The sequence below is a fragment of the Podarcis liolepis genome, assembly GCF_965112155.1.
Source record: "Podarcis liolepis genome assembly, chromosome: 2".
Lineage (NCBI taxonomy): Eukaryota > Metazoa > Chordata > Lepidosauria > Squamata > Lacertidae > Podarcis > Podarcis liolepis.
In genome coordinates, this window is record NC_139555.1 from 77,670,030 (window position 1) to 77,686,431 (window position 16,402).

The 16,402-nt window shown below is 42.3% G+C and overlaps 1 protein-coding gene and 1 long non-coding RNA gene across 5 annotated transcripts in view; one reads left to right on the plus strand and one right to left on the minus strand.

The window, feature by feature from the left end:
* Positions 1–16,402, plus strand: part of ATG7 (autophagy related 7) — a 153,544-nt gene that overhangs the window by 51,906 nt on the left and 85,236 nt on the right. The window lies entirely within an intron of this gene.
* LOC310700119 overlaps positions 1–16,402 on the minus strand; it is a 44,522-nt gene that overhangs the window by 7,339 nt on the left and 20,781 nt on the right. The window contains exon 4 of the long non-coding RNA XR_014522432.1: positions 6,367–6,423. This is a non-coding gene — a long non-coding RNA (uncharacterized lncRNA). The remainder of the gene's footprint in view (positions 1–6,366; positions 6,424–16,402) is intronic.

Below are 16,402 nucleotides of genomic sequence, written 5' to 3' on the forward strand. Positions count from 1 at the left end.
GGTTTGAGTGCCTGTTTGAACTGAACTTTTACACTGCCAGCTCCATGTTCCACTGTCCTGGCCCACCCCAGCTAAGGCAGACACACATCTGAGAGTCATGTCTTTATTGACGGAAGAAGCACTTAAAGCAAATCCCAAGGTGCTTCAGATGCTCATGAACACACACTTCTAGCCACTGGGCAGCTGTCCCTCAGATCTGCACCCTGTGGAGCAGTTGCAGCAACAGTGAGCCTCTGCCAGCTTATATGTCCTCTCAAGACAGGTTGTTGCTGTTCTTCCCTCTTCAAGCTCCTCCTGGTCCTAGGAGACAGCGGGGCAGAGGAAGGTGGGGAGTCTAGTGACCCATCTGTTGCCAGAACAGCCCCTTCTTCTTCCACCCCATCCTGTGCACCCTCCTCTTTCTTGGGCTGCCCCGGCTCTTCTCCCTGCCTCTGCCCCATACTCTTCAGAGCCCTGCCAGTCCCTGCCAGGCACCTTACAAAAGTACATGAGCTCGTCGAGCCAGTGTCAGCTTGCCTGTAAGAATCAACATGACGGAGCCCAGCTTCATACTCTACCCCCATAGCTTCTCACTCCCATGGGAGACAACTGCTAGCTGCTGTCCTGTTTTAAAGAAGACAGAGAGAGACTCGTTTTAGATTAAAATGTGAAGCACTATATGCATGTGCCTGGCGGTTCCTGGCATTCAAGCATATGCCCAGTATTTTCAGAACCAGTTTTACTCTTGTTGGCATAGCCTGACACGACTTGACGAATCCCTACTTCCTTGGTCACCTACTTGTTTGCCTGAAAAATTGTGCAGAAGGTACATTCGGTAAAATTGTGTAGAAGGAGTCATTCGGTCTGGATAGCGTTGGACCCGGGTAGGGCATGCAGATATTGCATGAAATGGAGAGCATTCTTACTGCCGGTCTCTAAAGATAGGCTGCTAGTGGAGAAGGGAGGCAGGCTTGGTGTTAGCATAAGCCACCCAGAAAGAGGTCTAAGAGTGCTAGAGAAAAAGGCAGATGAACTTGTGTGTCCTGCGTAAGTTGTGAGTACTGAGATGATTAGACAGGTGCTGTAGTCTAAAAGCTTTTGGAAGCATCAGCCATTGGGGATCAGAAATGTGGGACAAAGGAGAATACAGGCGTACCTTGGAAGTTGAATGGAATCTGTTCCGGAAGTCCGTTTCGAAAACCAAAGCGCGGCTTCTGATTGGCTGCAGGAAGCCGTGGAGGCCCCATCAGATGTTCGGCTTCCAAAAAAATAGTTCGCAAACCGGAACAGTTACTTCCGGGTTTGTGGCGTTTGCGAGCCAAAACGTTCAAGAACTAGGCTGTTCGAAAACCAGGGTACGACTGTATAGTTCTCTAGTTGCTGTAAAATGTTCTGAAAAACTTAGATTACTTTCTTTATGCTTTTCTGGTCATCATAATATTTGCATCAACCATATTGTGGCTCATACATTTTTAACTGTTTGACATGTTTTAGGGAGCACTGATTTTAAAGCTATGTAAATTAGGCATTTTTATTTGCCTGCAAGCAAAATTTTTAAATCTTTTGAGTAGTTTTGTGTTTCAGAATATCCACCAATTTTTAGCCTTTGGGATAGACTGCAGCTATTGCTTAGGTAGCAAGATAGTTTAAATTTTATTCTTCTTTAAATTTTTATTAGGTCTTATACACGCACTATTACAGCTGGACTTTTAAAATTCCTTTCGGATTGGTTGCCAAATAGATAGTTTACTTAAAATATTTTTCCTGATGAAAAGTTTGAGCTTTTCCATGCAAATTGTATTCTACTTCTTTCAGTATGTTCTAGGGCAATGAAGAATAGATAGGCTGCTTGAGACACTTTCTGCCATTCTTAGCATTTGAAACTCCCATTGTTCTAGGCACGTTTTGCGACAGGGAATTTCATTAATGCAAACAGTTTCTGAGCTCTGGAAGCATCAGTGCACCTAAGATTTTAGATTAAAATTGCCACTGCTTGAATGAAAGGAGGATCTTTTTCTGCCTTTCCCACTTCTTTCTAGCCACTCTCTGAGGACTGCAGAAGGGACCCTCATAAGAATATTAGGGGGGCAGGCAGGGGAAGCATGGCTTTGTTTTTTGCAGTCTTCAGATGAGGACTAGACCATGTGAAAAATGAATATAAGATTTTAGATGCAGTTCATTCATTTTCTGCTTTTGTATTCTTATAAAAAAGCGTGCCTAGACATTCCATTGCAGTGCCCATAACCTAGGTTTAATGTGCCATTTAGCTCCTAGCTTTCATATCTCAGTTTCTAACACTGGTCATTCTCATGTGATGAATAAGACAAAACTACATGCAGATAAACCTTTTGCTATATTTAAAAACATAAATAATAGCATGCTGTGTCCACATACAGACAATCACTTGCCTGGTATATAGGCCCCTGTAGGTCTTTGGAGTTGGAAGAGGAAAATTTGGTTGCAGTTGTACAAATTACTTCCAGATGTAGATTTCAATAAACACATAGTGTTGTTGCTTTACCCGAAGGTGCTATAAATTTCCTGAGACAAGTCTGCATCTAGTAAACTGTTGAGTATTTGAATACTAATGAAGTCACTGTATTCTGTGTAAATGCAATCTCTTAATGCTGCATGTTTCAGGACTTTTCCACTAAGATGACTTTTTAAGAGTATTGTATTTTAATAGTCAGGGCCGTCTTTAGCACATGTGGCGCTGGGGTGCAAATATCCGCCCAGTGCCCCCAAATTTAGTTTAGCTGCCCCCAAATTAACTTTATTTTAGCTTTTTTGTGAGGGGGGATCACTCACCTGTAACAATGATGCGAACAGCCGTGTGGGCGCGGACCCTTCCCCACAGAAGGGACACAAAGTGAGGGAGAGTGGAGGGAGAGGCCACCACGTCCTTTTTTGCCACAGGTACCTGCTGGGTGCTGAAGTCCCATCCCAAGTAGTTGGGCTCGGCAGGCGCAGCCATGGCAGCCTGAGGCGGATGGGCCTCGCCACTGCCATCCTCGCACGGCAGGAACAGGGCAGGGAGGAGGCAGCCCGGGCGCCAGCTTTTGCCTCAGCACCACCTCACAGAAACGGCTCAGCTGGCCCCTCTCAGCTGGCCCAAGCACCACGGAGGAGGGGAACGGGTACTTTTGCTCCATTGCTTTTCACTGCTGCCGATAGAGAGAGAGAGAGAATGAGAATGATATACAGTACGTATACATTTGGCGCCCCCCAGAATTCAGCACCCATATGCCCCGCACCTCTTGCACCCGGGTAAAGACTGCCCTGTTAATAGCTGACATCTTTGTTTGTATACTTACGACCCCAATCTGTACAGAAGTTCCTTTAGGAGTTCATGTTAGAGTAAACAATGGGAGGGTGGTTACGTTTTGTAGATGCACTTTGGGCCATACCTCACAATTGCCATCTGCAAATTTTGTACACATGGGACTGGGTCTAAACATGTCCTGCCATTAATTCAAAGGCTCCTTCCATTCATTTGTGCAAGACAGTTTGATCCAGGAGACATTCTTGCTGGAAGAAAGGGGGAGAGGTAATTTTCACACATTTCTGCACGCACACACCCGGTGCCATGAGGTTCAGAAGGTTTCCCAGTCCTCCAGAGCAACTTCATCCTTCGTCAAAGTCCTTCATCCCAGTTGTTTATAAAGATGTTGAACAACAACGGGCCCCATGACAGAACCCTGAGGCACTCCCCTTGTCCCTTTTTACCAGGATAGTAAGGAACCATTAGTGAACATTGTTTGGTTTCGGTCAGTCAACTGGTTATAAATCCACCTAACAGTTAGCTCGTCAAGCCCACATTTTACCAGCCTCTCTGCAAGAAGCTCATGGGGTACCTTTTCAAAAGCCTTACTGTAATCAAGATTCACTGCATCCACAGCAATCCCCTGATCCACCAAGCTTATAACTCTATTTAAAAAAACCCCGATGAAAATAATAAAAATGCAAAGATTATTGTAAATTGTAAAATGTGGAGGAAATTGAGTGGGGGCGGAGGGAAGTGGGAGGAAGGACAAAAGAATAATATGATGGATTGAGGAAATGTAAATGTAAATGTATGGGGGGATGGGGAGGAAATGGTGTTGGTTTTGGTACATCTGTATTGTAATGTAATATGTGAACACCAAAAAAAGAAAAGAAAAGAATAAAAATCCCTGTTTGGCCACTATGAAACAAATTCTCAAAGTGATGGTATAAGACCCAGACTACAGGTTACACAAGCAACATGTGCCTGCCTTTAATCAAATAAAATGCATCACACATCACCATCGGGCTTAGAGTTTCCCTGCCCCTTGCAAGCTATAACCAATAAAGTGGGCAGAAGCAAGGAAACTCTGAGCTGCTGATAGAAGCCACAGGTTTCTCATAATATGTAGTTTGGTCTGAAGATGCATTGGGCATCTAAAGTAGAATATATAAATATTCTCATTTCGGTTTCAGCAGGAAAAACCTGTCCTGAGAGCTAAACAGCTTTCAATAGGTTCCAGTATTTCAGAGAGGCGACACTTTTATTCCTGGTTCTAAAATTATTGGGTTGGGAGAAGTTAGCCTATTCAGTTTATGCTGAGCCTTTGGGGACAGCCCATGTAGTTTGTTTGTGGTTAGCAAAGCTAAGTTGAGCAATTCTTCTGGAAGACTATTGAACTTGAAATAAAATGAGACTGTAGAAACCACTGTTGGGAACTGAAAAGACAGGGAGAGAGTGCCAGCCCAGAACCATGGCAGACAGTGTTTAGTTTGGAAGCCAAATGGAGCAGAGCCAAGCAGCAGTGCAAAACGCACAAGTCACATGAGAAATTAAATGAGTCTCAGTCGGTGGAGAATGTTTAAATGTGGCCTGTGTTTTAATAGAGAGACATGGAGAGACAGAAGCATGATAACAGCATGGAATGATTTTCCTGCAGTGAGTTATCTCTCCTGGCTTGTAATACTTGTAAAGGGTCACTGCTGTTTTGCTCATTTCATGCCTCGGCTCAGTATACCTGAAGGAGCATCTCTGCCCCCATCGTTCAGCCTAGACACTGAGGTCCTCTTCTGAGGGCCTTATGGAAGTTCCCTCACTGCGAGAAATGAGGTTACAGGGAAAGAGGCAGAAGACCTTCTTGGCAGTGGCAACCTCCCTATGGAACACCCTCCCATCAGATTTCAAGGAGATAAAGAACTACACATCTTCTAGAAGACACCTGAAGGCAGTCCTGTATCAGGAAGTTTTAAATGTTTGACATTTTACTATGTTTTTATATGTACAGTGGTACCTCGGGTTAAGAACTTAATTCGTTCTGGAAGTCAGTTCTTAACCTGAAACTGTTCTTAACCTGAGGTACTACTTTAGCTAATGAGGCCTCCCGCTGCCGCCGCAATGCCAGAGCATGATTTCTGTTCTCATCCTGATGCAAAGTTCTTAACCTGAGGTACTATTTCTGGGTTAGCGGAGTCTGTAACCTGAAGCGCCTGTAACCCGAGGTACCACTGTACTGTAAGCCGCCCAGAGTGTCTGGGGAAACCCAGCCAGATGGGGGGGTATAAATAATACAATTATCATTATTGCTGTTGGTGTCCATGCGCACCTCTGTTTATCTCCCAATAGCAGCCACTCTGTTTAACCCCCAATAGCAGCCACTGTAGTTTAGCTCTCACATTTATGCAGTATCTTATTGGACAGAGCTGTGATGCATGTTAGGTTTCTGTTTTGGGGGAGGGGGCAGGTTGCCTTGCCTTGCTTTATTGAAAGAATCAAACATGGCAATACAAGTGCAGCTACTGAATCTGAGGGAAATCAAGTCACTCCTGCCTTTTCTTGGCAGGGAATTCAGACATCCAGTGACAGGTGTGTGTGTGTGTGTGTGTGTGTGTGTGTGTAGGTGTAGGACTGCATTGTTGCCACAACAACCTGTTGCAAAGGGAGAAAGCCCCCTGCATTTACTTTCTGCACAGCCATTGGAGAGAACTCGGTTCCATCTCCTCTCTAGTGTGGGCCAATGCTCTGAATAGTTTCAAATTGTTAGCACTGGGAGCAGATGAAAGGGGACCCCTTGGCTCTAGGTGGTACCAAGGGGCCAAGAGTGAGCAAATGCAAACCCTAAAAATAGCCTGACAGTCTGTTAGCCGAGCATGTCTGAATGTGGATATAAACTTGTTTCTGTTTGTATTGTATCATACACCATACTAAAGATTAAATGTGAGATGGAGCTTCCCTTCCTCTCCCCTCCACCCCCCCCCCAGCAGTCTACTTCACCTTTTCTGGAGCCTCTGCTGCCCCTGGCCATTCAGGCTTCTGCAGCTGTCCTTACAAGTTTTTGGATTGGGACCATAGTTTAGATGGCACTCTAAAAGATTTTTTTTGCCTTAAATTCTTTCATCAACACTCACCGTAGTTTACTATGGAAAGGTTGTTTTAGATCTGCCATCCATCTGCCTCTCTCCTTCCTGCAAAAAGAGAAGCACAAAAACTTGTGAGAGCATGCATAAGAAGACTATTTTGAAATGTCATTGTGTAAGACTTAGAGAAAGCCTATAAAGATTTTTATTTGCATTGACTTATTCCGTAACTAACTGGCAGCTTTATGGATTCAAAAGAAGCTGTAGAAATCCTATTATTACATCTTCCGGAGTTCCTTATATAATTGCCTTCTCTCTCTCTCTCTCTCTCTCTCTCTCTCTCTCTCTCTCTTTTTTTTTTTTTTGGTCAATGGCTTTAAAACAGGGGTGGGAAACCACTTCCAGCCTGAGGAATTAAACCTTGCCAACTTTCCAGGGGCATGGCAAGAGGCAATTTTTTTTGGGGGGGGGGAGTTGTACATATTTTACATTAACATTAAATACTTACAGATGTAAATATTATGCATTATATTTACAAAATCAATATATTTTATATTTCTATTTCATGTTTAGTTTTAGGGGGGAAATTGTGTGTAAAATATGTCTACTCCTAGGAAAAGTGTGGAAAGTGGCGAGGCAGAACAAAATGCTTAACAAATGATTCAGAAGATGTCATGTGGCTGGTGGCTGGATGAAGTTTGCTAGAAATGGCTTCATGGAGGGGCTTGGTGGGTTGAATTAGACCCACATATCACAGATTTCCCACCACTGCTTTCTAGTGACTGGAGATGCCAAAGTTGTCTTTCAGCTCCTTTTTTTTCTTATTTTGATGATGTTTGATTTTAGGTCTCAATATTTGGCTTCGAAAATTGATAAGGCACTGCAGTAGTTCATTTACTGTGCTTATTTACTGTGCTTTTTTTTTTTTAACGAATACCTCAGCTATTCTGATTTTACTGATTTCGCTGAACCTTGTTTGTGTATCGTTAACAACTCACTGGATGCTTCCTAACACTGAGCCAAGAGATGGAAGAAAATCATCTTTAAGATACTGTTTTTACTTCTAAAATAAATCTGGTAAAATTTGGTGCCCTCTAGAGAGGGGAGGGAGAAGGGGAGAGAGCACCCTTTAGGCACCTGGGAGACGTTTATGTCAACTTCACTTTTTACTTTCTGACCCACCTCTCTCCTGGCCCCTGTCTCTTGACAGTTGGAAAGAGAACTGCATTGCAATGACAGCTACCTCTCCAAGGTTTTAGGAGCCGAAATAGTCCTGTGGAGCTATTTCTGGCTGTGGAAAGCCGGAAAGAAAGGCGAGGTATAAAATTATGCAAGGGGTGTGGAGAAAGATCGGCCTCTCTCATACATAGCACTTGAACTTTTGGCCATCCCCTGAAGCTGGATGCTGGAGGATTCACAACAGATAAAATAAAGTACCGTACTTTTCTGTGTATCAGACTAGGTTTATTTCTTTAAAAATCATGCTAAACAATGGGGGTTGTCTTATACATGGGTAGTGCATTTGATTGGTTGCTGCCATCGCTGTTAGCAGCTATTGTGCGTGTTACTGGTTGCTGCATCAATGGGTGGTGTTGATTTGCTGACACTGCGGCATTTGGGCGGGTGATTGGCAGCTTCTGCTGGTGAGGGGACAGACAAGACGCAGATTTCGCTACGTGTGCGGGAGAGTGATTATCGGCAACACCCCCTAAAAAAAACTCAACAACCCTGGGTAATCCCCCCCACAAAAAGCTCCACAACTCTGGTCAATCCTCCACCATAAGAGCTCAACAACTCTGTGCCATCTCCCCCCCCATTTCCTGAAATTTGAGTCCCCCAAAATAGGGGGCATCTTATACATTTTATACATCTTTTGTACAGAAAAGTATGGTATTCGCCTCACAAAGTGCATAGCTAAACCATGGAATTCACTCCCAAAAGATAAAGGAATGGCCACTTTAAAAAGGGGATTAGACAGATTCGTGGAAAATTGGGCTATGTTCTCCTTCCTCTCAGAGGTAGCATGCCCCTCTATGGCAGATGCTGGGAAACACAGGTGGGGAGTGTTGCTACACTCCAGTCCTGCTTTCAGGCTCTCATAGGCAGCTGACTGGCCACTGTGAGCACAGGATGATGAACTAAATGGGCCAGAGGCCTGATCCAGCAGCCTTTTCTTACTTCCAGTTCCTTGATCATTTTTGTTGTCGTTTTCTACACATTTGGTGGCTTAAAAAAAACATTGAAGGGCACTCGTGTTTCCTGATCCTATGAAATGTAATAATTTGTCAGCTATTCTTTTCGAAGGTAAGCCCAAAGGCTTACCGGCTTTGCATCATGCTGTATACTAATGTTAATATCCCTGACCTTTTAGAAAACATGCTAATTGCAGCAATTTACTGTGTTGCAGTAATCCTGCCCCATCTCCCTTCCCTCATTCACTGTGATGCTCTGATGTCATGTTCATGAAAGCTCTTGCTTCTGGGTGAAGGAATGTTGGCAATTCAGATTGTGAAAGAAACAAAAAAGCCCTTTACCAAAAAAAATGCTTTAATATGTCAAAAGTGTTACTACACTATTCGTCTTCAAGATAACCCAGTGAATTCTGCTCTAATTCTCTCATCTTCAGTCTCAAATTATCGACATCTTCAGTCTCAAATTAGCTGCTCTAATTATTATTAAACTTGTATATGACCAGAAGGGAATTTTAAGTTTTGGTCAGTATAAGTTCCTTTGAACACTTACTTAAACAGAAGGTTGAATCCATATTAATGTATTACATAGCAAGTATATTTCTGTATATTCCTGCCATCCTAGCAGTTCAAAAGCATGTCAAAGTGCAAGTAGATAACTAGGTGCCGCTCTGGCGGGAAGGTAAATGGCGTTTCCTTGCTCTGCTCTGGTTTTGCCAGAAGCGGCTTAGTCATGCTGGCCACATGACCCAGAAGCTGTACACCGGCTCCGTCGGCCAATAAAGCGAGATGAGCACCGCAACCCCAGAGTCGTCCACGACTGGACTTAACCGTCAGGGGTACCTTTACCTTTATATTTCTGCTCATAGAAAAATACAAAAAAGTGGAAATGTAAGGGTATTAACTTGTTGGCAAAACTTTATTTGGCCGAATAGTAACAGTAGCTGCCAGTTCATCTGTTCTTTTACATGGTGTTTCTCTCAGGAATTATTGTATCCTCTAAGCTGTGATCATCAAATTCTTCTCAATTACAGTTTATGATTTGACTTAATTTGGTATTTCTGGAGAGACGTCACAGGTTTATAACTTTAAATCATGGTAAATGAAATGGAAGCATGTAAATATGGTCCTAGCTAAATTTCTTTTTATTGTTAGAGAAGAGGGAAAGTAAGATTAACAACTTGCTTTACAGTGAAGATGAGATCTTACTGCACTGGATTAATTATTGTGTCAAACAATTCTAGTTTCTAATGAAAATCAGATGCTGTACAAATTAGGTGCAAATTCTGTGCGTCTGACACCAAATGTCTCTGCAACAGTGTCATCCCTTTGCATTCCAGGTCATTGTGCACTTGCGTGATATCAGAAACCCATTGAAAACACCTGCAAACACCCTGTTCCACTCCTACCCCCATTCCACCCTTTTAGTGATGTTTCAGTTACGTCTTTGATGTTTCTAGGTCACTTCCAGGTTCGGGGCTCTGCGCGTGTGTACGATTGTGCACATATTGGTCGCTCCTAAAACAGGAATTGCCTGTAGTTCAACCTTTGGGTATTTTATTTGTTGGAAATGCATGTATAAAACAGTGTTCTAAAATTCTTATAAAAGTGAGGTGCAAGACAGCTTTTCTGAAATCCTAATATGGGGAGAGCTTTGGAACTGCTATGGAATAAGGTTAGTAACTGGCATTGTTTTCACTTTACGGGGATGTGGTAAGGACCTTTCTTTGTATCAAGCTGAAGTAAATTTAGTGAGTGCAGTTCAGGGATTTGTTTAAGTACCGCCTGCATGGGAACTTCATACAGTGCTGCTTTAGCTTTTAATGGATGAAGAGGGACTGTGGGAAGCAAACAGTGTAACATCAAATTTTAAAAAGTGGATTGGTGGGGAGAAGAATCCAGGAGATTACAATCTATTCTGTGGTAAATTGGTAGAAAGCATTATTATTTATCAAGCATATAGAAGGTCATATAATTGGTCGTCTTAATATGCCAATAGAGTAAAAAATAAAAAATTAACAGAGTTGCTGCTCCACTGAGAGATCTAATATTTGGTATTGACAGAATTTACACAAACATCAGCACCAAGCTTTTCAGTTAGCAAAGGAAGTAAAGTCAGCTACCTCTGGGAAGTTTTGCACAGATGACAATACTGCTGTGTTAGATCACAAGTAGTAGGAATGGAGCACTGATTTGCATCATAAAAAAAAATCAGAAGAATAGACATCAGCATCCTCTCCCAAGGGTTCAAAATTAGCAGGGCACCAGGCGCATTTTGCACCTAAAGATTCTCCATTTGCGAGCGCCTCAAAAAGTCTGGGTGCTATTTTTTGTGCATGGCTGACATGCAAGGATTACTGAAATGTATGTGCTTTGAAGCCTCAAAGTATATGTTAAGGGTAGGCAATATGTTAAGGAGTTTAACAGTAAAGAGTAGTGTTTTGAAAACTGAAGTTTGGTACCAGTATTTTTATTGTAAACACCAAATTAAACATGTATTATCAATTTCTGCTAAAAATGTGATATTAACAATGTGTCACTTATGTGAATTGCGTATTAATTCAGGCTTATCAAAATAATTAGTAAAAAGTGTTGCTGACACCCCCCACATAACAACTAGACATTCTGTTTGGCACCCACAACCCAGGTCCAGTAAGCCATTTGGCTCCCAGCTTTTCTATCCCAGTTTGTAACACTGCCTCTCCCCGCTCCCCAAAAACCCCAGAACCTAGCTCTTGTTGTGAGAAAAAACCTGTCTTGCCTACCTTTCAGGCATCTTGCTGCTGCTTCAAACTTCAATGGAGTTTAGGAAATTCAAGCAAAATAGCAAAGGCACTAGGCAAAGTGCAGTTCGGCATTGCTCACTTATCTTCCAGTCCAAATAGTCCCTCCCTCATGCCTGCCTTTCTCCTATCCAAATCTACAGCTGCTCAGGTGAGGAGGAGCAGATTCTGTTTTGCTCTTGACTTGGGAAATTAGTGAGGGAGCATGAGGAGACCCCGCTGTGGTGTTGCCCCTCCCTTTGCCCCAGAAATCTTCCTGGTCTGTGAGCAGGCTTGTAAAGCAATTAGAGACAGACAAACAAGACTACCTCCCACTGGCCCCTTTCAATACTAGCAAAGGACAGGACATACTGGAGCAGGCTTTCTGGTGTAATATGGGGACACCTGACCACCCTAATCCATGGCTACTAATTCTGATGGGTATCTGCTACCTCCAGGTTCAGGGAGTTGCTGGAGAGCAACAGTAGGAAAGGGCTTTTGCCTTCATGTCCTGCCCCTGAGATTTTCAGAGGCATCTGGTTGGCCACTGTAAAATGCAGACTGCTGGACAGGTTTGGTCTGATTCAGTAAATCTCTTACGTTCTTAAGTTTTGGAAGCTATATTCCCCCTTGTTGGCTTCCCCTTCCGCTACAGTCTCCCACGCAGGATTAGGAGACCTTTCTGGGCAGATTTAGTGGGAGGACATGCATTTCACCCCATGCCTTGGTATTGTCCATGGAAGACTGCCACCATGTATTTTATGTTGTGTATGCAACCCATGAAAGGAATTTATAAGCTACCTCTAGGTAAGAATGTGACAACCAAATTCTGGTGTGTATTGTTGAAAGACACTCATACACAATTCAAAGTGCTGGTTTTGTCGTATATATGACCTTGTTACGTGAAGAACAATCTTCTCAATGTGTAGGCAAGTATATATGGGATCAGCAACAAAATCTTTATTCAAGAAACCCCAACTTCAGAAGTTAAGGGGATAGTTACTAGGCTCCAGTGTGGTACCTTGAGTTTGGAATGCCACCTTAAATATTTTCTTGTCACTGACCAAGTTTTCTGTTTCTTGATGGAATTTAACTCTTGACATCTTCTGGTTAAATTCTATATACAGTGGTACCTCGGGTTAAGAACTTAATTCATTCTGGAGGTCTGTTTTTAACCTGAAGCACCACTTTAGCTAATGGGGCCTCCCGCTGCTGCTGCTGCTGCTGCTGCTGCTGCTGCTGCTCCTCCTCTGCTGTGCGATTTCTGTTCTCATCCTGAAGCAAAGTTCTTAACCCGAGGTACTATTTCTTGGTTAGCGGAGTCTGTAACCTGAAGCGTCTGTAACCTGAAGCGTTGTTGTTGTTGGACTCCAATTCCCATCAGCGTCAGCCAGCATCACTAGTTCTGATGGGGGTTGGAAATTGTGGCCCTCCAGATGTTGTTGGATTACAAGTTGGCCATCCTTGCATTAAATACAGCATCTTTTCGAAGGGGTGTCTCTTCTTAAGTTGGGGTGGCTAATTTGGACATCCACCAGTAGGGTGTGTCATTTTAGGGGGTAAAAGTTATTTTTTGCAAATTTCTTCTTCACTCCTTATTTTTGGAATTTGAAAGTTGAAAAATTCTACATGCCCTAATTCCAGCAGCCTCCTCTCTCCTCTCTCTCTGTCTCTCTCTCTCCACACACACACACACACACACACAGAGAGAGAGAGAGAGAGAGAGAGAGAGAGAGACGATTTCCCCCCTTTTGCTTGTGGCATAGTCCTTTTTTGTTCCATTGGCACACACTCGTTGACGTAAAAAGATGCTGGCACAATCTGCCACTTCTCTTCAGATTGCCAGGATCACTCTTAAGGCATTGGAATTACTATGAACATTTCAGCAGTGTATATTTCAGTGTATATATGTAGCAACAACTGCTAGTTCACACATCAAATTTCTCTATTGGAAATGGTCAGGAGGGATTTTGTGCAGAGGAGCAAAAGGATTCAGGGTTTCTCCTGGCATTCTGCCACTTGAACGCTTTGCTGGAAAGTGAGCATTAAGGGATGCAGTTCTTCTTTTTAAGCTTTTACAAGCATGCTTTGTTTTTAATGTGTGTTGCAACTGAAAAGCAAGCTGCAGTAAAAGTCAATGAATGCAAATCAGAATGAAAGTTTAGTAGACAATTCCTATAATCCACCTAGCCATCATTAGCTGTTGTCGTGCCCTTGTTCTTACCTGCCCTAAACAATTTACCTTGGAAGATGCAGAAAATCAAATGCAAGGTAGTTTTCATAAAAATTGTAGTCAAACTGTTCTGGATTGCGTGGTTGGTGCTGAAATAGCAATGCAAAGTGAAAACATCTGCCTGACAATCTGCCAGGACCTTTAAAAGTTAATGAAAACAGCAAGGAAAAGGAAAAGTGAGATATACAGGTTTATGCACAGAATTTTGCTTTGGCTCTAGGTTACCATGGCAAAAGGTAACTGCTGAACTGCTTGCCTCTAAAGGTGCACAGTTATATACTCTCCCTCTGTTTCGTGCACTATTAGAGCTTTTCTTCTACTTTTAGTTTACTCCTGACTGAGATTGGCCAATTGTCAGAAGTTGTTGGAAAAAAGAACCATTTGCTGTTTTGAGTAATTTTTTAAAAGGTACTTTCTTCTCCTGGTATATACTCGTAATATGTACTCACATGAACGCCTTACAAAGGAAACAAAACCCAGACAAAGGAACCCCCTTAAACTCCCCACTGCTTGGAAGTGGGGAAGGCATGACAATATAATCGGCTGTTGGGATGTTGTGAATCATTGTTTTTACTGACAAATGGGAAGGGCAACCCTCAATTCGCAAATGCTCCATCAATGAGAGCGATGTTTCATGATTTCCTCTCTTTGTATTTAAGCTGGCATAGAATCTCCACAGTCAGCTGATGATTGGAGTAAAGTTAAGTAAATGCGGCCTTCAGGATGATACAACTTTGGTACAGAGCATTACCTGAAAAGTCACTTCCGTTTTCCTTCTGCTAAGTTTCCTGATTTGAGAAAAAATAAAAGGCATTTCTCCTGAATCCAATCTTCTAAATGGCAAGCAGTTGTACTTTGCCTGCCAAGAGTTTATTTCACATGTGGTTGATGCCAATTTTCTTCTCACATATGCGAAATTCATTTGGCCCATTATAAATAAAATACATATAGTAGATTTTTAAAAATATATTTTTGGAAAAGTGTTGGTATTTAAAGGAAAACAGCTTATTTAATAATCTCTCTCCTTCAGTAAACAATTAAGATTTTAAATCTCATTAGAGACTGCCAAATAACTAACTTTTAAGACGCAAAAGTTCATGGTTATGAAGTATTTTCATTTTATTGGGTTATTCTTGGAAAAGTAAAGTATCATGTGATAATGCATCACAGTACATGCATGTGTGTGTAATTCAAGCATTGCGCAGTCATTTCCAATGACTAGCGGTTTATCAGTTCCCTCTCATAGAAGAGAACAGAAAAGTCTTTATTCAGAGTTTGTTTAGTGGAACTCCTTTAGTGCCCCTTCACAGTAGGGTATCTTACAGAATGACTCTCATGGTAATGCTCTGTAACAAATAACTGGCTTGCTGTATGTATTTATTTTTTTTAAAAAAAAACTTGCCACTTGCATAACCTCTTCAAACCGTTTAGCCACATCAAACAAATATACAGAGAAGATGCAATCTACAGCAAAGTTTTCAGTTAAATTTAGTAGTTTAGTTTGGTAAGGTTTCTGCTTAAACATCGTTTATCAAAATTATTCCCTTAATAACAGAAAAGAAAACAACACTAAAAGAATCAGATTGCACTGAAGATCCCCAAAGCTCTTATGACCTCTTCTGCTGCCCACCCAAGGATTTATTTGCAGCCAGTTCCAAACAGCTGTGCTGTTTTTATTGCTTCAGTATATTTACAAGATTTTGAATTGTAACTAGTGGTGTCCGTGTGCAAGCAGAACCGACTTCAGCCGGCTCAACATAACTTCCCCTCCCCCTCCTCCCCCTGCACCCATTCAGATAGGCTGCAGAGCATTGAGGGTCCCTCCAGAGCAAATTAGGGAGCAAGAAGGGGAAGTTCTGTTCCACAGGTGGAAGTCTTGTGCGATGTTGAATGCTATCCTTCTATTCTGGTCTTACACAGCTCTGCAACAGGGGTTGAAGAGGGGACACAAATTTTAAAATATCCATTCAGTCTTGGCTTCTTTGTTTGAAGAAATGAATGGTGGCAAACAACTTGGATGACAATGGCCCTGGCCATCAAGCGATACCTTGGGAATGTTCTGATAACTGCTTCATCTTAGTTACAAATACAGTGGTACCTCGGGTTAAGAACTTAATTCGTTCTGGAGGTCCGTTCTTAACCTGAAACTGTTCTTAACCTGAGGTACCACTTTAGCTAATGGGGCCTCCCGCTGCCGCAGCGCCACCACCGCGCGATTTCTGTTCTCATTTTGCAGCAAAGTTCTTAACCCAAGGTACTAATTCTGGGTTAGCGGAGTCTGTAACCTGAAGCATCTGTAACCTGAGGTACCACTGTAGGGAATAGTTCTATAGTTGGTGGGGAAACCACTGAAAGTGCCTTTCTACATGCATTTGCTATTTTAACTTGGATCATGGAAATAATATTCCAGGGTGTATTTTTAGTTCACGTTTCAAACTGGAATGGGATATAAGAAAGAAGGTCGCCCCTCTTAAAGGCCACCATTTAGTGCGTACTGTAGTACCTTCAGATGGGCTTCTACTATTGTTTTCTCTAATGCTTTTAATTTTTATTTTCTTTATAATATCCTTTTGGTACAATCTGACTGCTATGCTTTAGAATCCTACCGTCCAACCTACTTTCAAATATTTGAATATGGCAATCTTATTGCATGTTCTCTAGACTGAAGGCACCCAACGCCTTCAACCTTTCTCCCATAGGACTTGGTCTCCAGGTTCCTCACCATCTTCACTGTCCTTCGCTCGACACATTCTAGTTTTAACAATACCCTTTTTCTGAAACCGGTGCTCAGAACTGGCCATAGGCTTGTGAATTCTTTGAAGGCACTTTAATTCTTGTTTCATTCTTGGATAAGCCGTCTCCTTTTCTCTTTTGTGTATATGATGATCCTTTAAAGCAAACTA